General features: G+C 40.3%; 1 protein-coding gene across 8 annotated transcripts in view; it reads left to right on the top strand.

Annotated features, from left to right (window-relative positions):
• The window catches only part of LOC127070393 (mucin-5AC-like), a 183,238-nt gene that overhangs the window by 90,747 nt on the left and 71,414 nt on the right, over positions 1 to 21,077 (top strand). Inside the window, exon 3 of one of the 8 annotated variants that reach the window (XM_051008330.1) lies at positions 11,947 to 12,004. The exons of the other annotated variants lie outside the window; for them this stretch is intronic. The gene's annotated coding sequence lies outside the window, so the exon portion shown is untranslated. The remainder of the gene's footprint in view (positions 1 to 11,946; positions 12,005 to 21,077) is intronic. 8 annotated transcript variants of the gene reach the window in all.

Below are 21,077 nucleotides of genomic sequence, written 5' to 3'. Positions count from 1 at the left end.
AGCGCACGTACATACATATATATATAAAATATTATATATATATATATGTACACACACCATAAAACAAACAAACGAATGGACGGACGAAAAGAAGAAATGTGTTCGACGTTGGTGTACAACGATTTTAAATGCGATTTTCAGTGGGCGCGAGCGCGAGCATGTAATTGCAACTTTATAGCCGGCCGATTCTCTCGTTGGTTTCGCATTTTTATCGCTTTACGAGTCTCCCGTGATTCGTGTAATTGAAATGTAGAGTTATTTTATTTTCGCCAAAATAACGAAGGAGCCTTTATTATGGGCGATCATGGGGTAGCATTGTTTGTAAATTAGAATGATCATTATTATTATTATTAATATTATTATTATGTTATTGTTGTTTTACTATTATTATTAGTATTATTATTATTATCCAACGCAGATCGCGCGCGTATTAAGAAAATATTTTTTATTAATATATCAATTGTATTATAAATAATATGTACCAACCTATGCCACTATAGATTTCTAGTAGATTAGAATTTTTACTCGTTCGAAAATGTTTTATTTATGTTATCGTTACGATATACCGGGAGAAAAATTTGTAAAGGGCTTTCTTCGAAAAATTTCAAAGATAATGTTCTTCGGAACAATAACAACAACTCGTTCTTACGTCTTCTTACGTTAGCCCCGTCCTCTTCGGTGCACTTAAAAGGAAATAGATGCATCCAGCGACGTTATAACGCGCGGCATGTTGTAACCGTCTTACACAATCTAGCATAGCAGCCGGTGGCTACGGTGGCGCTTAGGCATCGATTTCCCGTCAGAAACTTACTTACTGTACGTCCTCCTTCTTCCCTTCTCCTTCTCCTTCTTCTCCGTCTCCTTCTCTTCCTCCTCCGTCTCTTTCTACTCCTCGTCCGTCGTTTTCATCTACGAACAGCTAGACTGCAACAACAACAAAAGACGACGATGACGACAACGAGGTAGAATGGCTGCAAGAAAATCGCCGTGAACAAAGACGAATGCAAGTTTGGAATAAAAAGAGAGAAATATAGTGCGAAAGAGAGAGAGAGAGAGAGTCGAACGAACGAAAACAAAAGGATGATGTAATGATAAGCCTTACAAGAAGGCTTAATACATTTTATGTAAAATCGATATTAAATATAATTACATCGATTGTGAAAAATATAAATTAAATATTAATGCGTATTAAAATCGATATTTAATTAATAGCTAATATTTAATTAACGTGTTACATCTAAAATTAATTACATTTACACATCGGTATTTTAATTCCTGATTTATTTTAATGTTATAACGTAGGTAGCGGAGTTACGCTTGCATTGTGTATCGAACATCGAAATAACGGGGCAAATAATTTTATCCGCTTGAACGAACGGAATGAATAGCTCGCGTTGTTTTACGCAATTCTTTTCTTCTTTTTTTTCCTCTTTTTTTGTGTTTTTTTTTTTTTTGTTAATCTGTTTTGATTATTTCTTTTTTTTTTGTTTTTTTTCCCTTTACAGAAATATGTAAATACATATATCTGAATGTATCGAAGTATTCGAAACGTCCAAAGAGGGAGAAAGAAAGAGAGATAGAGACAGAGAGAGAGAGAGAGAGAGAGAGAGAGAGTCAGACGATATGCTGCGTTCGACGAATACGATAGCTTCGAATTCTTGGCACGTAAAAGGAGAAATACATGATACTAGTCACGATTGATACGTCGAAACGCATCATTGCAAAAAGTATTTTCCGTGGAAATACGATTTGAAACGTTTTCATTATTTGTTTTCCTACGCGACATTATTTCGTAGAGGGATGATTAAAAAAATAATATCGACGATCGTGAGAATCGCAATAGAAACGTTTTACGTAATGTTACACGTTCTTTTGTAACGATATTTTATCGGTTGATGTCACGAGAATTATCTTTGAAGTTTCGAACGGCGATGAAGCAGAGAAATATCCATCGAGGGGAGTCGATTCCTCGTTGGCGTCACGTATCGACGTGACGCGATTTATACGCACGCATATCGCGTTACACGTCGCTGCCTTCCTCTTATCGCTCGAGAGGAGGAATTAAAGCCAAAGAGAGAGAGAGAGAGAGAGATAGAGAGAGAGAGAGAGAGAGAGGGAAACTGTGTCAAAGAGCGAAATCGACGTTGATCGATACTCGAGAATCGTTGCCGATGAAAAGGGAGACATCGTAAATATGGTCAAATGGTATATCAATTTCAAATCGCTTTAAAACGTTATCGAACGTACTACCTATTTAAATGGATTCAACTTTTTATCTTCTCTTTATTCTATTCCGAAGAAATAATCGAAAGCCGTTCCGTCTTTTTTCCTTCCATTAGTTTTCTTATCGATAAGTTCTCGTCTCTAGTTCGGATGAATCAGTTCGATCGAGTTCGAGTCGAGATAAATCGTTCGACTTCCGGTCAGACGTGCTCGTAGGAGATATATGGAGAGGGAAAATCAGGTCGAGGAGGAGGGCAATTGAGACGAGCGACTGCTAATAGGGAGATTAATTCGTACTCTTTCCTCTCTCTCTCTTTCTCTGTCTCTGTCTCTGTCTCTATCTCTGTCTCTGTTTCTCCCGTTTCCTCCCTTCTTCCCTCTCGTCTCTTTTTCTTTCTCGCCCTCTTCGATTCGTTTGCAGCTCACCAATGCTATAAAAGTAAGCAGTAGCCTATATATGTGTATATATATATGTGTATATATATATATATATATATATATATAAGCTTCGAAAAGCGCCACCGTGCGATCGTGAAAATCGATTTATCGGTCATTAAGGGTTTGAATGGTTCTTTTTGTTTAACTTGAAAAGATTTAATTGGACTCTTTCAACGATTTCCGTGGCTCGAACTGTTTATAAAAGTGAAGTGATTCGACTCGGATTAAAAGAAGAAGAAGAAGAGTAGGTGGAGAAGGAGAAGGAGAAGGAGAAGGAGAAAGAGGATAAGGAGGAGAGGGGATTTCTTTGCGCGACGTTTTATCTCGCGATAAAATCGCGACAAAGTAAATCTTCCGGATTCTTCCTGCAACGAATACAACGGCGAATATCGAAAGGGAAAGAAAATAAGTAGGAAAGGAAGTACCGAAATACAATCGTGGAAAATTTTTGGAATTCGACGTTTAATACGACGAGAATATCCACTTGTTTCCGTTCGTCGAGAGAGAGAATAGATAATTAAGGGAAGTTCATTATTTATAATGTATCGTATTTCTATTCGACGACTCGATCAATCGATTTTTGTTTTTCTTTTTTCTCTTGATATATATGTATAGACGCACACATACACACACATACACACACATATATATATATAAAGTATGAAAAACTTCATTCCTTGTTATCATCGATTTCGAGCTTTTCGAAATGCGTTCTTTTCCGACATCTTTGATTCGTTCGATAAACTCGGAAATAACCGAAAAGCGTTTTACTCTTCGATTTTCCTTTTCTCTCTCTCTTTCTCTCTCTCTTTCTTTCATTCTTTCATTCTTTTATCCTCCATCCTTGATTTTTCTTCTTTCTCGTTCATACAATCTCTCGAGACCCGCCAACTTTTGATCGGTTCGCTTTATTGGTTCAGCGTAAAGTACGTCGTTACGCTGATCTTTACCTCGTTTCTTGAAAACCGACTTTCTCTTATCGTCTCTCATAAACGATCTGTATAACTGTAGACAATTACTTCCGAGATCATCTTTCAACGATCGATCGAAGAACGAATTACGGATAATATGTAAGCTTTACTTGATAATATGTATGCAAGTACGTACTTTAATATTTCCATCAGCGTAGCTCCGATTTTCGAATAAGAATTAATTGATTATTGGTATTCATAATCGTTAGTTTCGTCGTTGTGTGTCGTAGAATTAAAGATTTCACTATTCGATACCGTTAATTTTATCGATGTATACTAATTTCCGGTTTCGGCCTTCTTTTTCTCTTTCTCTCTCTCTTTTTTTCTCTTTTTCTCTTTCATTCTCCGTTTGGCTCGCATGCGCAAGAGTTCATTACTCACGGATCAGATCAACGAGGTTCGCCTTTAAATCTACAGTTAGGTATTTACCTGTCGGGAACGCTAATTAGTACGTCGTAAAGCTCGTAGTCGGATAAACGAGCCCTTATTCTCTTATTTCAATTTATTTACACGCCCGTTCTTCTACGTCTCTTTAAAAGCACCCTATAATCATGCCGAGCTTTGTGTCATTGTAAAATACACGTGTAATGTTATCGATCTTTTTTTCTTTTTCCCTCTTTTTTTTTTCTTTTCTCTTTTTTCTTTTTTCTAGAAATATCATTCGTAACGTTTGATGTCGAACGGAATGAAAAAATAAAAAAAGGAAAAAAAAAGGAGAGAATTTCAATTGTAAGAAAATACGTTGTATACGTGTATGCGTCCTTGTGTATACGTGCTTATGCATGTGCGTACATATAGATAAACCGATGGGAATAGAATATATTTTCTCGAGAAATTATACGCGACTACGGCGGGATATATTTCGAAGTATTCGAAGGATCCTCTAGGTGCATCGTGAAAGACAAATATTTGCATCCGCATTAAGCGGCGTAACTCAGGCTTCTCGGTCTTCGCCGATAATGCCTACGCCGCATGACGATCCGTTTCGTCTACGACGAACTTCGTCGTCCTCCTCCCGAGCCCCTTCCTCACACCACTCTTCTACCTCTGACTAACTCGACGTGAAACGTACCTAATTGTGTTCGGGAACGATTTGTCTTTCTTCAAATTATTCGCGAATTAGGAATTAAAAGATGCGGTTTGCGAATCTTGGTCGAATCTTAGCCACTCGAAATTCACGAAGGATCTTCATTCGTTTCTCTGGACGATCAGTATCGTTTTGCGAGTTTTACGAGTTGTTACCTTTTTAAATCGTTGCGAACGAATCGAAATACGATTTTCTTTTGTGGCTTCGAAGGATCAAAATTAGGAAGGGGGAAGCGGTCGATGCGTTATCCGTGCACGATGCAATTACGTATGCGAGAAACGCATGCTTGCTCGGGCGTTAGTATGTCACGTGTCTAATAACGTGAGAGCTATGCGAAAGAGAAGAGAGAGAGAGAGAGAGAGAGAGAGAGAGACGGCGAAGACTCCTTTCCACTCTCTACAAAGTCCACGACGTCTCCTCCATTTCCTCCACCTCCTCTTCGACGTCACGAATAGCCGTCGTTCCAAAATAAATCCGACAGCGCGAGGAATATGTCGACCGAGCGACGACTCCTTCGCGGAAACCTATTTCGGATTTAACGTCGTCTCTATTCTGGGAACAACGCGAAGTACGAATTGTTTCCGACTTTCGAAGCGGGAGTGGAACGTGATCGCGCTCTAATTCCTTTCTATCCAACCTCCTTCGTTTCCGTTCGTTCTCTCGATTACGTATTTATCATTGCCCTTTAATCGATTCGAATTTAACTATCGCGTCAAATCGATTCGATCAAATTGTAATATTTTTGTCGATACGATATTTACCACTAGAGAGACGTACGTTCGCGCACGTATGCACGCACGCGTAAATAGACGGTGGCTTAGTTCAATCTCATAAGAAAATTTTCTAATGATAATTCGTTCTCTTTAAAGAATCCGTTTTCTTCCACGTAGAATCGCGTTGTGTTAGCTTCGTGTCCGTATCGTAGATTTTATTTTTCTTATCGGTTCTCGATCGTTAGAGCTACGTCCGGCGCATTAACGAACGCATTAATTATTAGAGTAACAGCGTAATCTATTTAAACGTCCGCCACTACCTAGCAATGGATTTATAATCAAAATTCGATTCCCCTCTCGCAATTTACGCGCTTAACCGACTAATTGCGGAATTAAATCTGATTACAGCTTTTGAGATGCAAAGTTGAGGCTGGGTAACATGTTTGACTATAACACGGTCACTACTACTGCCGACTGGAAAATCATCGAGAGCGATAAATTAGGAAAGCGCGGCTTGTTGAAAGCTTCTTTGGTAGCGCGACGTTCGCGGGTACAAAGTTAGAGAGCATCGATCAAATCGAATTCAATCTGAACTCTCTCCCTCTCCCTCTCTTCCTCTCTCTCTCTCTCTCTCTCTCTTTCTCGGCTTTGTTGGTAGATTTTCTTTACGAATAAATTGAATCATCAAAATGTTACGACAAAAGAAAGAAAAGGAAAGAAGAAAAATATCCGTTAATTTCCACGACATTTGGTTTTTTCTTTCTTTACGATTCTGAACGATCGAAATTGCGTACGCATTTGTTTTCGATGAGAACGGGAATTAAGCTTCGGGTAATTTGATCCTGGAATAACGGTTTATCGAAGTATATGCCGTAGTCGTCGTCGTCGTCGTCGTCGTCGTCGGGGCCACTCACTAAGGTCCATTAAGGTCTCGCAGACTTTCCGCATGAAAGGTCCGTCGGGTGCTTCAAAAGTCGTTCCTCGAACTCTCCTGGAAGGAAGAGAAGGAAAGAGGTATAAAGCGAGTCCCGTGTAGGTATATCTCAGACCGAGAGAAGGAACTTTAATAAATCCAGCACGGAGTTTCGCGTGCTTTCCGCTGAATTTGCATCGGAGAAAACGAGGTCGAATAGAGTGTAATTATTAAATGAGAGAAGAGGAGAGAGAGAGAGAGAGAGAGAGTTGACGAAGAGTTAAGGAACATCCTTTGGAACGTGAAATTCGTCCTTTCGAGTTTTCTTCAATGAATGACTATATCCGACTAAGCTAATCAATGAAAGAGCTTCGACTTATGTAGAAATATGTAAATGAAATTATTATTGTAATCGTCATTGGAAAAGTTTTTAATAGAAAATATCGCAAATTTTATTATTTTTTTTTTTTTTCAAAACATTTGCGATATATAAAGAAGTGCGATATCTTCGACTCATTGATTTAACGATAAGAACGATGGGAATAAGAAACATTTGACGGAAAAGAAAACGATGTAGGACGACATACTTTCGAAAGCAAGAAGAAGAAAAAGAAGAAGAAGAAGAAGAAGAAGAAAAGTCTTAACGATCGCTTTGAACATTTGTACGAGACTCGGAGAAGAAGCAGAAAAGTTGTTCGGATTAACGCGTTCATCTCGCAGGGTGCATCGACCATGACGACGCGATACAACGAACTCCAAAGTGCAACGCACGGCGTAAGATAAAAGGAGATTACAACGAGCGAAGAAGGAGAGAAAGATAAAGAGAGAGAGAAACATATATATATATATATATAGAAAGAGAGAGAGAGAGAGAGAGAGAGAGAGAAAGGAAGGTGTACCGGTTCTCTCGAGTTTCCGTGACCGCAATAATCCGCCAGACTCGAACAAAATGCTGTGGTTGACGGTGGGACGAGGGAAGAGAGAAATCTGTTCCTACCGCTCTCTGCCGTCGTTGATGCCGTTCGTAGCGAGACGAAAAGAGATGAAATGAGAAGAGAGAGAGAGAGAGAGAGAGAGAGAGAGAAAGGAAGAGGAAGGCGATAAGCGGCTGGTACAATATCGCAGGATTTCAGCGTGGAAGCTCGGAAAGCGAGCTTGAGCTTGGAAGGTCGAATCTCTTCGAAGATGGAACGAGTGAACTGGTAAAGTAAAGCGAATGTTGGTGGTAGAGTAGCACCGGCTACTACTCTCCGACCACTACTGGTAATCCTAGCAAAATCAAAGTTTACCTCTTCGACCCCTTACCTTTTCTTTTCTTTTCTTCTCTTTTTTCTTTTTCCCTTTTTTCATCGATCTTCTTCCCCTTTTCTTTCGTTCTTTTTTGTTTGTTTGCTTGTTTGTTTGTTTGTCTGTCTGTCTTTTTCTTCTTTCGTTTCTTTTTTCTACCAGTCGAAAGCGATTTCATATTTACGATCATAGACACGCGAGAGGCGTTACAACGACGCACGAGTCATTATCGTATCGTCTCAGCCCACACGTGTCCGACTAGTAAGTCTCTTCACTCTCTCTCTCTCTCTCTCTCTCTCTCTCCCTCTCTCTTGTTCTCTATCTATCTTTCTCATTCCCGACGAATGTGTAGCCTTCTACGACCTCGCGCAACTGTTACGTGTGCCTTCCTTCCTTCTCGAGGTCTCCGCGTGTTCGCTTTCGCTTTCTCCTCGCGTGCCATCTCGCGCTAACATCTCAAGCCTTGAGGAACTGGCGATTTATGCGAAAACATTGCCAACGGGTGCCCGCATTCAATTTCTCCTCTCTTTTCTTTCTGTCTCTATCTTTCTCTTTTTCTCTCTATGCATACTCCGACGTTATCGTCTTCGTTTCTTATAGATTCGAAAACAGATAAATAAATCAATCAATCAATAGAGAAGATGAAACTTTTTGTCAACTACGACCTGCTAGATCCACTTTCGACAATGACGAAATTTTATAGAATTTTCTACGCGTTCGATCGATTACGTATGGTAGAATTAAACGTAACATTTGTTGTTGTTGTTTTTTTTTGTTTCTTTTTCGTTTTTTTTCTTCTTTGTTTTTTTTTCTTTTTCTCGAAAAATTGTACTCGAGCATTAAATTAACTACATTGTTTTTCCCATAGCTTCGTAGTACATGCAAATTTTCTCTGAGAGTTTGCGCACACGCGGAGTTGCGTGCGTTGTATACAAATAGAATTCATAATCGGTACAATGCTATTTCCGTTTAATTAATACGTCCATTAAACCTCTTGAATAATTTCGCGAATCGATCCGATCGTCGACGCGTATTCGATCGAAGCGAATCGAGCGATCAAGATCGATATCGGAAAACACCTTCGAAATCTCGTTCAGCGCTATAAGATGTTCGAAGCTCGCGTTGATAATTCTCTGTGTTCCCGATGTAATGTACTATCTCGGTCGTGCGAGAGAACGGAAACGTGCGTGCGAATCCCACATTGTGTCTATGTGTAAACTGCCGTTGGAATGTTTCTCCATGTGTTGCGATTCTGTTAAATGTGTGTGAGTGTGCGTATATGTGGTGTGTGTCGTATGTATCATGTACGTGTGAGGATAAGTGTATTCACGTTTACGCGACACGAGCACGTGTGCGTCGTCGCTTCGTGCTCTCTCTTTCTCTCTCTCTCTCTCTCTCCCCCGTGACTGTGTTTCGACGTGCTTTTCAGTTATACACATGCATACGAACGTATGTACATATGTGCCGCTACGAGCCTTTAAGCCATTCGAATCTCTCGCACGACAGCTACGTGTCGTGGCTCGTTTCTTCGGCTTCGCATGACACCGCTCGATGCTGACAGGTCGTTGTCACGAACGCGATCGTCGTGCTTCCTCGGTAATTGTTACGTCGATTCTCTCTCTCTTTCTCTCTTCTTATTCTTTCTTTCTCGCTCCATCTTCTTCTTTCCGTGTGTATAGACGGAGATCAAATATACGGGGCAACGTATTATCGATCTTATTTTTAATGTCCTCGAGGAAAGAGAAACACGCGATCTAATAAGATACGTTCGGTCAGGTATTAAATGAGAAAGAATTTTAATAATCGTTCAACCTGCCGCGTGACAAGAGAAAGAAATACTTTGAGAATTCTTTCTTAAACGAGATAGAGAAAAAAGAAATAGAAAAGGAGAAAGAAAGCTGGAAAGATATAGCGAGAGCAACGATAATAGCTTCGACTGTAATTCGGTCGCTTTTGCAAATTACGGTTACCCGGGCACAAATGCTTCTCAAAACGTTGAGACTCCTTAGACAAGGAAATTCTAGTTGTATCTTATAACCCGTTACGGTCCAGTCTTATCATCGTGATCTAATTAATCTTCTTTCCTCCTTCTCAAAGTTCTCTCTCTCTCTCTCTCTCTCTCTTTCTCTCCTTCTTCGACTTTGCGCTTTTCCTCGATTCGATGAAGACGCTCCTTTCGAGCTTGCTTGCAAACTACTTTAAGACGTCCCATAATGCAAGCATGAAGAAGACGACGACGACGACGACTACCACGACGACGAGGATGAGAGCTCTCCGTCGTTGTTTTTCTTCTACTTCCTCTTCGCTTTTGCAAATTCTCTTCTTCCTCCGTCTGCGCATCCGCCATTGTTAGGAAAGCTCGATTCCTAAGCGAGATTTTTAAGTACTTCATTTTTACCCAAAAGAAAAGTTTTCCCTCGACTGTGAAGATCGAACTTGAACGCTCGTGTTAAATCGTTATACATAACATTTTCATTCCGAATCCTTTGATTTTTCCGTAAAATTTCATTTTACGGTAAAGCGAGTTTAAAGGCTAATATTCGATTTTCTCGTAATTCCTGTAATTTGAAAAATTTGTTTTCCAAGAAACGTGCGCGTGTATCTCCGTTGAAAGAAAGAAAGAAAGAAAGAAAAAAGAGAGAAAAGGGAAAAGAAAGAGAAAGAAAAAGAAAAAATAAAGAAGAGAAGAAAAAACGTAGGAACTCTTTAGCGAATAACTCGACGTTTCTCTTAGCACTCGGACCTTTCAGACATCGATGCAATCGTTCATTATGCTCGGTAAACATTTGCAAGGATGTTCGAACACGTATTACCGCGAAACAATTTCGAGTCTCGTAGAGTAAATCGCAGTCCGTAGTACGTCGTAGCGGCCGAGCAAGTCTCTTTCTCGGAAACGTTATAATCCGTGAGCCGCGCCTTTTCTCGAGTCTTTCTCTACTCTTCGTACCACCGTCGTAGATTTCCACTTCTTCTTATTTTTCTTCTTCTTCCTCTTCTTGTTCTTGTTCTTCTTCTTCTATTTTCAACTTTTACTTACGATTCCGCATCCACGGGATGCATCGGAGCGAACCTCGGCGTTCGTTGCATTCGAGAGATAGAGAGAGAGAGAATATACTTTAATTATCTTAGTCCTTTTTAAGATTTATCATCGTTGTCGTTCTTTATCATGGCTTTTACGTGAAACATCTTTTTTCTTTAATTTTTTTATGAAAAAGAGAATATATGTATATATGTATGTGTGTGTATATATATATATATATATATATGTATCCTTCTCTTTTTTATTTTCTACGACTCACCGCAATGAAAACTATTTCGTTCTATCGATATTTAAACCTCATGCACTCGTATATATATATATATCTACCTACAAAATAAACGATACATCAAGCGTTCTTCTTGAATATTCCCACGGATTGTTATTAATTCAAAAAAACAATTCCTACTATTCTCTGTCAACGAACTCGCATCCTTTTCTGCATCCTAGTTTACGTTTCGCAACGATCAAAATAGTTTTTGCAAAATTCTCCAGAAGGTTTTAATATTAAAAACATATTTTTCAATGAAGCCGAAGTAAAGAGAAAAAGAGAGAGAGAGAGAGAGAGAGTCGAAATAAATGAAAAGGTAGAAAATATTCCGAATGCTTCGAGCCAATCGTGTCCTCTCTTTGGAGAGAGAGAGAGAGAGAGAGAGAGAGAGAGAGAGAGAGAGAGAGAGAGAGAAAGAGAGAGAGAAAAAGAGATAAAGAGAGAGATAGACAGACAAAATGCATTTGCAAACGAGAACGACAATGGTTGACATCTTTTGTCGGATTTCGTTCTCTTCTCTCTCTCTCTCTCTCTCTCTCTCTCTCTCTCTCTGTCTCTCTTTTTTCTCGTTTCATTTTTCTCTTTACTCGTTCTACGCGCACGACTTGATATTCATGAATATTCTAGCGTCGATTACTACGGGTGGAGCGTCGAGACGCGCTTTGCCATTGTTGTTTACCGGAATATCCCTTCATACCTCGGACGGCCTCTAACAGCCCGGGCATAGCGCACGCTCGGCCGATCCGTCGTGTTTCTGCCCTTGACGAGCTTCAAAAGCTCCGAAACAAAAGCGCGAAATCGGATTACCTTGCGCCGAAAGATCGCTGAGAAGAAATCGAGGGAAAAGAAAAAACAAAAAGGGGAAAAAGAAAAAGAACGAGTCGAGACTGCGATAAAAATTTCGATAGATTTCTTTCCCCCCTTCTTTCGATCTCGCGAAACCTTTTCTTTTCCTTCTTTTTTCGTTTCGTCTTTTACTAATAAATTTGATCTCTTTTTGTTACAGGTAAGTTTCTCGCTGGTGCGATTGGGATCGTACGTAAGAAATCTTTGATATAACGCACGTAAGTCTTCTTTTTCTTTTTCTTTTTTTTGTTTAATAAGTTATCGTTCTATAAGATTTAATTTCTTCTCGTAAAAAATGAAAAGAAAAGGAAGAAAAAAAGAAAGAAAGAAAGAGAAAGAAAGAATGATTGAAAAATCGCAAAGAGAACGAGTATGAAAGGCTCGGATGCTGTGCGAAGATCATTAACGAGCGAGAAAGATAGAGAGAAAAGAGAGAGAGAGAGAGAGAGAGAGAGAGAGAGAGAGAGTGAGTGAGAGTGAGAGAGAGGGAGGAAGAGAGGATATCGTGGCAAGTGCACGACAAGTGGTGGGCAAGTGCGGTGCAAGTGTGCACGGGCGCGAAGTAACGACACGATGCGGCATCTTCGACCTTCGCACACGTGCTTCTCTCTACACTCCTGCGAGACCATACACGGAACGTAGAAGCAATTACCTGCACCGGCAATAATAATACTCGGCTGTAACTATGCAAGTAACTATATCACGCTGCCGTATACGTCGTACGCTAACGTTCTCCTAGTATCTCTCTCTTTCTCTCTCTCTCTCTATTCCTCTGCTTCCTCTATCTTCTCTTGCTACAGGTTTATATGCTTTATACGATGTGCGGTGCGGTTTATACGGCTCTCGTATAACGTTTAACCGACTCGCTTTTCGGGATACTTGAGCGTTCGAAACGTCTCGTTCTCTCATTCTCCCTTTTTTCTCTTTTATGTATGTATGTATGTATGTACGTATGTATGTATGTATGTATGCATGTATGTGTGTGTGTGTGTGTATGTATGTATGTATGTATATAAGGAAGGAAGAAAGGACGTTCGTACGGATTCCTGAGAACGATAACAGTTGGAAGAATCATTAAATTCTGTGATAGGTCCTGACGTATCTATGTAATTTGTCGAATTAAATTTAATTACCGTAAATCGATAATAAATCGAACGTAGAAATAAAGTCCGAAGTAATCGGATCGGAAATAGGGGAATGTCCATTGCGAACGGGTTATTCTCTGCAAATTTAACAAGCATTCGATCGAATTTCTTTTAGTCGTTATCCGATTAACTCTCTTTCTCTATCATTCTCTCTTGGTCTATTTGTATTTCGAAGGAAAAAGGAAGTAAAGGAAAAAAGAAACAAATGCGTTCAAGGTCTATTAAATATTCATAAAACAGTATCCGTTTTGACCCTATCCAGTCGATGATTTTTTTTGAGAGAAGAAAAATATGGACGAAAAAACAAAAGAGAAAGAAAGGATGCGCGATATGGATCGCGTTAATCTCGTTTAATTTTAATAGAGCGGCGAATAATTTACGTGCACCGACATTCCCTAGAAATCGCTGAGACGACGCGTTTTTGATCCAAGAATTAATTTCTCTTTCTCTCAGTATTCATTTATGACTTCCCTCGTGATTCCATCGTAAAACTCGTCGAGAACGATACGAGGATTACCGATTCACTACGACAGAAAGAGAGAGAAAGAGAAAGCGGAGAAAAAGTGAAAGAGGAAGAGAGAGAGAGAGAGAGAGAGAGAGAGAGAAAGAGAAAGAGAGCGTAGATTTTACTGGTGTCTAAAGTATGTAAACGAGAGAGCTTACGCGAGCACAGTGACTTAGCTCCGAGAGAAGGGCCTCGTTAAAGCTCGATGAATATGAAAACTAGGTCTGCATTTCTCGTCTCATCCTCTCTTTCTCTTTCTCTCTCTCCCTCTCCCTCTTTCTCTCTTTATCTGTATCTTCATCTCTTTCCTTCTCTATCCCCTTCTTCTTCGCGTTGCAACGTTAACGAATCGTTACTAGCGATCTCTATTTCGATCCAACGTCTTTCGTTTCTTTTATCAACGATCTTCAACGAAGTTTTCATCGATCTATCGAAGTACGATTAATGCGTTTATGACTTTTGATTTATCTTTGGTTTACCTATCGCTAATTCTCTGTTTTGTGAAATTCGATTGGGCGAATACGACGCGGAAATGCGTGCATGACTTTGCATAATAGAACGAGATAGTGGGAAATACACGTATCCTATTTTGTAGGGGATACGATGTGGCCGATGTGTGTATTTCTCTCTCTCTCTCTCTCTCTCTCTCTCTCTCTGTGTGTGTATCTATTCCTCCATCTCCCTTTCTCCTTTGTGCTTCGTTAGCGTTTGCACTCGAAACATGGATGCAATGCGTGTACTTGCACGTTAAAATTCGGTCGAGATACATCTGTATATACATTTCGAGTGTTCTGATTAAGTATATGCATCTACGTTAACGAAAACGATAAAGAGATATCTCAGTTTTTAAGTATAATTCTTTCGCTTCTTGTCTTTGAGTCGTTTCTTTATTTGAAAATCAAATCTCTCTCTCTCTCTCTCTCTCTCTTTCTCTCACTCTCTTTCTTTCTCCGTCTTATTTTAACGTCAACTATCACATAAAACGTGCTTGCCACGATATCAATAGTACGTTACGTTACAAACACTCGACAGATTAGCGCGCGGCATCTACCAAGCAGTGTTTATCTTTTCTTTCGGTTATCGATATAATCAAAAGCTGAGAGAACAGTTTGATCGTTCTAGTCGTCGACGAGAGAGAGAGAGAGAGAGAGAGAGAGAGAGAAAGTGAAAACGTCAACAAAAACTTTGCGTTACTATAATTGTTTCTACGCTCCTCTAAATAATTTAATTGTTGTGATATAAGTTTAATAGCAAGATTTTGAGATATATAGAGATTTGACAGATCCTTAAATTATTTTGCATTCATCTACGTTCGATGTTAAATCAGAAATAAGAATTAGTTGGCGGGCGTTAGAAAGAACGTTTCCAATATTTCATCTTCTTCGTTGTCGTCGTCTGCGTTCCATCAGCCACGAGACCTCGTTTCGTCGGCCAACTTTATCTAGGCAGGAATCTTTTCGACCTCTGTTTGTTTCTTCAACGATAAGTGCTTCTTTGTATATCCTAAGTATCCTTGAAACACAACGGGTCGTTTATCAATCGAATTTTCTTCTACGTTTTAACTCGAGAAACGTTCTCTTTTAGCGGAACTACAAACAAAGGGAAAATGATGAAATTAATTAAAGTTATGTAATCTCTAGAAGGGCATGTGTATAACAACAACAGAGAAAGAGAATGAGAGAATGAGAGAATGAGAGAGAGAGAGAGAAAGAGAAAGAGAGAGAGTGTAGTCGATGGGCCGTACAAAAGAGCAACAACGGCAGAAAGCTAGCGTATCGAATCCACGTTGAGTTTCCTCGAAGAAAAGCCCTTTCATTCTCGCTGCATTCCGGTCTAGTAAATCCTTTAAAGCGTTTTCAAGCGGTACCCTCGCGCGCTCGACGTAACGACAACAAATACATCGTTGGGAAGGATTATGTGGGTAATAGAAGGCTTTGTCAAACGGGAGTACCCGTTTTGTCTTCCGTGTCATTGGAGTAACTTAACGTGTCCTTGCCTCTTACGTACTCTCTGTGTGTGTGTGTGTCTCTTTCTCTCTCTCTCTCTATCTTTCTCTCTTTCTTCGTCTCTATCTCTCTCTCTCTCTCTCTCTCTCTCTCTCTCTCTCTCTCTCTCTCTCTCTCTCTCTCTCTCTCTCTCCATGTCTTTCTTTCCGTCGCATGGTCTTCCCACTTTTTCTAATTTTATTTCTCGACAAAATACTATTACGGATTATTTTTAACGACCCATTTTTCGTTAAAGGACATAATTGTTACAGAGAGAATTTCGAGGAGATTAAATTATACGTTTGGTACTGTAGAGAATTATGTCGGCAGCTAATTCCATCGATTAATTCTAGAAGGACACGTGTATCGAGCATTGGTCCGGCATCTCGATATATATCTCCCTCCCCTTTTCACGTCTATCACGCGTACGTAAGCATCCACACACAATACGACTATGAATAGACGAGCACGCTTGTCGCGTGGTTTACCAGCGCTCGCTGAGAGTTTACCGGGCTCGCGACGTTACATCTCTCGGGACACGCTATCCAGTTTACCGTTCCTCCTGGTATAACAGTAGTAGTAGTAGTAATAGAGTAGTAGTAGTAGTAGTAGTAGTAGTAGTAGTAGTAGTAGTAGTCCGACGATTCGATAACAAGAGTTTCCGTCTTCTATATTCGAGACTCCTTGCTTGAATTCATGATCGATTGGGTTTTGTAATCGTCGATGAAAGGATTATGGAGAATAAACAAGGAGCTATCCGTGACAAGGGTCTATTCAATCAATAAAATATCAAATAAATCGATGTGAGTGATGTGTATGTATGTGTTTGTGTGTATAAGTAAATAGTAGCTAATTGATCAGTCAATAAATCATAATAATTACACTTTTTCTTCGTATTATTATCTCGTTAGTCGCGCGTTTAACTTACCTTCTTTCTATCTTCTTTCTCATTTCTATTTCCATTTCTTTCCTTTTTCTTTTCTTTCCTCTTCCTTTCTCACGGATTAAAAGTCTTACGGATGTAAAAGGCTTGAGGCGAGAGTAAGAGACAGATTTATTAATGATTTCGATGTTCGATTCAATGGTCAAGAGAAAAGTTTCGTGGCAATTTTTATCCGACAGAAATAACCGACAATAACCGGAAAGTCTTGAGCCCCGACGACGAAGCGACGACGATGCAGAGGTGAATGAGTGGCGCCTACATGATTTACGATTCTCTTTTACGGTGCAACTGCACCGAACGTTCGTTCGTTCGTTCGTTGGTTCGTTCGTTCGTTCGTTCGTTCGTTCTTTCGTTGGTTCGTTCGTTGCTAGCTCGCTAACTCGCTCGTTCGCTCGTTCGCTCGTTCGCACGCGCCCGCGCAGGTGCACCAGCTAGCTATACGCGTATATACTTAGTTGGCCGGCATACCGCGATCGATATCAACTGGCTTGTGTGCGTCAAGACGTAAGGTACGTAGTACGTAGCGACGATCTTCGTCTTCGACCCAGTGACCCAACACCATCGGCCCTTCCAACCTTAACCAATCCTGGACCAAGATGTTGCAATTTCAATGCACTCATGTTCGAAACTAGTTTCTACCTACGTTCATATTGCGTCAATCTTTCGATTTATCGACGAGAACGGAAAGTTCGTTATATCGAATTTGTGCGATAACGTAATTAGAGTGTAATAGGAAGTAATTAGTCTCTCTCTCTCTCTCTCTCTTTTTCTTTCTCTATATATATATGTAACTAATGTAATTTCTGTTTCATTTATAGATACAATATTTCAAATTAACATTCTCGACCAATTACGTATAGATACGTTTATCGGATCATCATTAATGTCCATTCATACAAATTTGTTAAATCTAATTAATTTATTTTATACCGTTAGAAGATCGTAACAGGTAGGAAGGATCCGAGGAAAGGATTTTTAGAGAGAAAACGATCGAATACGGTTGGTAGCCGCCATAGTAGAAACCAATTAAGCGCCTTTACGTTCTCCGGAAAGCGAGAAGCTGCAATTCCCACAGTTTCAATCTCTCCTTTTCCCTCTTCATCTTCGTCCTTCTGTCTTTCTCTCTTTCTCTTTCTCTTTTATTCCTATCATCGCGGCAACGATAGGAAAACGTGCGAAGTATTCATCCTTCTCGGATTTCACATCGATTGACGTGAGCAAATATCTCTATCCTTATTCTTTCGCTTACGTTATAACATTTTATGATATCGTATATTCTTACGTACGTGCATAACTTTGAGTCGCAGTCAGTTGGCCATTTTGAATTTTCTATACGAATCTCTTACGTACACGTAAGGTAAGTACGTATCTTACGTAGGTATGTACGATAAAACGCATATTTTAATTTTCTTTCAAAAACGTATTTGACGATGGAATTTTATTTAAACCGGAAATGGGCTAGCAAATTGAAGAGTTACATATCGCGATAGGAATTTTTCTATTTCCATATATACCAAGTAGAAAAATATTTCATTCTCTTGGAATTGAAAAGATACGGTCCTGTTTTGTACCGTACTCCGCGTTCTCTCTTATTTTCACTCGATTCTACTCCCGTTCGCGAGGAAGAGATCCATGGCCGTACATCGAGGCGAGCTAAGTTAAGTATCACGAAGCAGGAGGAGGAGGAGGAGGAGAAGGAGAAGGAGAAGGAGTATGAGGTTGTTTGAATATAATGCCCGTCGTTACCGCACCGAGGATGGTTCACTGTATTTCTCCTGGTAGCTTCTCCCTCTCGATCCTCCTTCTCGTCTACTCGAGGCTATCTTCCTCTTGGTCCCTCACCGAAGAACGAGACAGTCGTGCAACAGTTTGCCACTTAGGTTACTTACTACCGACCACTCGGTTCGATGTTTTTCATTATTCCGTTCGTTGTGTTTCGTGTTCGGGAAAGTAGAAAAAAAAAGAAATCGAATTTACGCCATTTATACACCGTTCTTTTTCATTTCATTCCAAGAGGAAATATTCCTTCGATCTATGCGCGTCGGAATAGTTGAAACGAATCGCGTTGGATGTTACTACTAGGGGAATAAGTTTGTATCTAACGCTTAGAGCTAGACTTCGCACTTGTCAGAAATTGAAACGTCGCGCGGAAATTGAACGCGAAGCCTTTCCCGCCGTTTCGAATCGCTTTTACATCGCGCGGAAATGGAAGAGTAGCAGCGTCGCTCGTAAACTCCTTTCGACGTAAACTCAACTTTCTCTCCCTCTCCCTCTCCCCTCCCCCCTCTCTCTTGCTGGTTCTACGATTTTCATAAAGATCTCAATAAATGTCATATCCCCTTCGTGTATATTTGCTCGGGAGTAATTTTTTCAAGAACGTTTAACGAAAGTAAGCGCTGGACGTTTAAATGGATAATATCGTATAAAGCGTCGTATGCTAGCGTGGCTGATAGTTACGATTTTCGAACGATTAAAAAATTAATTGGCGAGTAAATATTTTCTCCGCCCTCATGGAATTGGAAGGGGGGAAAAACGCGAGGGTAAATATTGAGAAGAATTAACGCTCTCGCACGAAAGGAAGGATAAACGAAGGCCTCCCCTCTTTTACCTCCCTTTCTCTGTATATCTATCTCTCATTCGTAAACCACGAGCGTACGTTTGTCGAACGCGTTCGGCCGATGATCGTCGTTTGAGCAGCGATCGAATAAATAATTAAATCTCGATCGGAGTATCTCGTACCATAGAAGAGAGGAGGAGACGCTCGTTACGAATGCAGAAGCAGCCATTAGCGCTCTGAACTGGTCGTACGCGTGGGATCGTTCGAACGATACGTAGACCAGAGTCGATGATCCCCCTCGGGTGGTGATCGAGGAAAGGAATGCGGTTGGATCTCGTGGATCATTGACAACCTCTTCCTCCTTCTCTCTTCCTCTTCGATGATCTCGTGAAGCACGTTTGTTGGACGGACATCTCGTTAACCGCTTTGACATCGACCGATGTATCCGTCTACGGGTGCTCTGCGGTTAAGAAGAACGTAAGCTTTCGACGGAACGGAACAAGAACGGTGTCGTCTAACGGGGAAACGTTTCCGCATTGCGGAATTTCTCATTTTCATCTTCGTCTTTGTTCTCGTCTTCGAAATATCTAACGTTTATAATTAGTTAACGAATTCAACGTCTCTCGAATATTATTATTATTATTATTATTATTATTAATATTATTATTGTTAGATTTTAATAATTAATTGGATTTTAAAAATAATTCGTAACACGGAATCGTCGAATTATTCTCAACTTTTAATCACGTTAAAAATTCGTAATTATCTTCGGCGTACTCTTACCTACCATTTACATGTATAAAGTAAGCGTGAGGAGGAGGAGGAGGAGGAGGAGGAGGAGGAGGAGGAGGATACGTTTGCCTTTCGAGAGTTGATATAACATCCAAAGGAAAGAAAAACCATTTCGCTGTGCGCAACTTCGAAAGAATCTCTCAAAGTATTCTTTCTTTCTTTCTTTCTTTCTTCCCTTTTTTTCTCTTTCTATTTCTTTTTTTTTTCATCCCCGCTCTCGTCTGACTTTTTTCTCCCCCTTCCTCTTCTCTTCCTTTTTCTTCTTCGCGAGAGCTCTCGAGAGTAGTTCGTAGAATATTCTTCCTCAGATTTCTAACGACTTTGCCGGCACTTCGTCTTGTCTTGGGCCGCTCGTAAAAGTGTCAGGTACGTTCTAATTCATCTAGTCGTTTTCGAGAGAGAGAGAGAGAGAGAGAGAGAGAGAGAGAGAGAGAGAGAGAGAGAGAGAGAGAGAGAGAGAGAGACAGACAGACAGACAGAAAAAGAGAATTCAGCGTAATCGTGAGAGAGAAAGAGCGAGAGAAAGAGAAAGAGAGAGGGGGAAGATAGAAAGAAGAAAAAGAGATAGATAAATAGATAGTTAGAGATATATAGCGAGAGGATTTACACGTCGGCGGAACTCGTGAGTAAAAGTGAGAGAGAGAGAGAGAGAGAGTAGAAGGGTGGGGGAGGGGTGAAAGAGTCCCCGTCACAAGGCAAAACTCGATTTTCTCTTGTCCGTGGAGGTTAAAAAGAGGCGCGTCCCAGTTCTGCTTTCCTTTACGAGGAAAAGGAGCTTCGAGTTGAGAAAAAGAGAGAGAGAGAGAGAGAGAGAGAGAGAGAGAGAGAGAGAGACCGTTAAACCGATCGTTATTTTGCAAGGTCGCGAAAACGTGTCTGGACTTTGTAATGAAAGGAACGCACTTCTCAACGGGCAACCTACGTAAGTAACGTATGTACATAGGTGGGACAGCTCGAGAGAGCTTTTTATCGTCGGTACGCGATTATGACGCGTCGTTACGATCCGTTCTCATCCACCTTATCCCTCCTCCTCCTCCTCCTCTTTATATCCCCTTTCTCTCCTCCCACTTCGTCTCCTATCCATTCTGTTCTTTTTGCTGCCTTTTCCAGACCCGTTTACTCTCTCTCTTTCTCATTCTCTCTCAACTCCGATGAGTACCGCTAATTCGATGAGAGATCGACGCGCCACGCCGGAAGCAACGATCCAATCAATGAGAGAGAAAGAGAGAGAGAGAGAGAAGAAAAAGAAAAAAGAAACGTTCGTCGAAGCTCTCGGACGATGTTGTTTTTAATTAAAATCCATTTAAATCGATTTCTCATGCAGGAGAAGAATTATATTGTATATAATAATGTGCGTCGAATCG

Source organism: Vespula vulgaris, chromosome 1 (assembly GCF_905475345.1).
Source record: "Vespula vulgaris chromosome 1, iyVesVulg1.1, whole genome shotgun sequence".
NCBI lineage: Eukaryota > Metazoa > Arthropoda > Insecta > Hymenoptera > Vespidae > Vespula > Vespula vulgaris.
The sequence above is the reverse complement of the archived record's forward strand: the minus strand, read 5'-3'. Positions and strand labels throughout refer to the sequence as shown.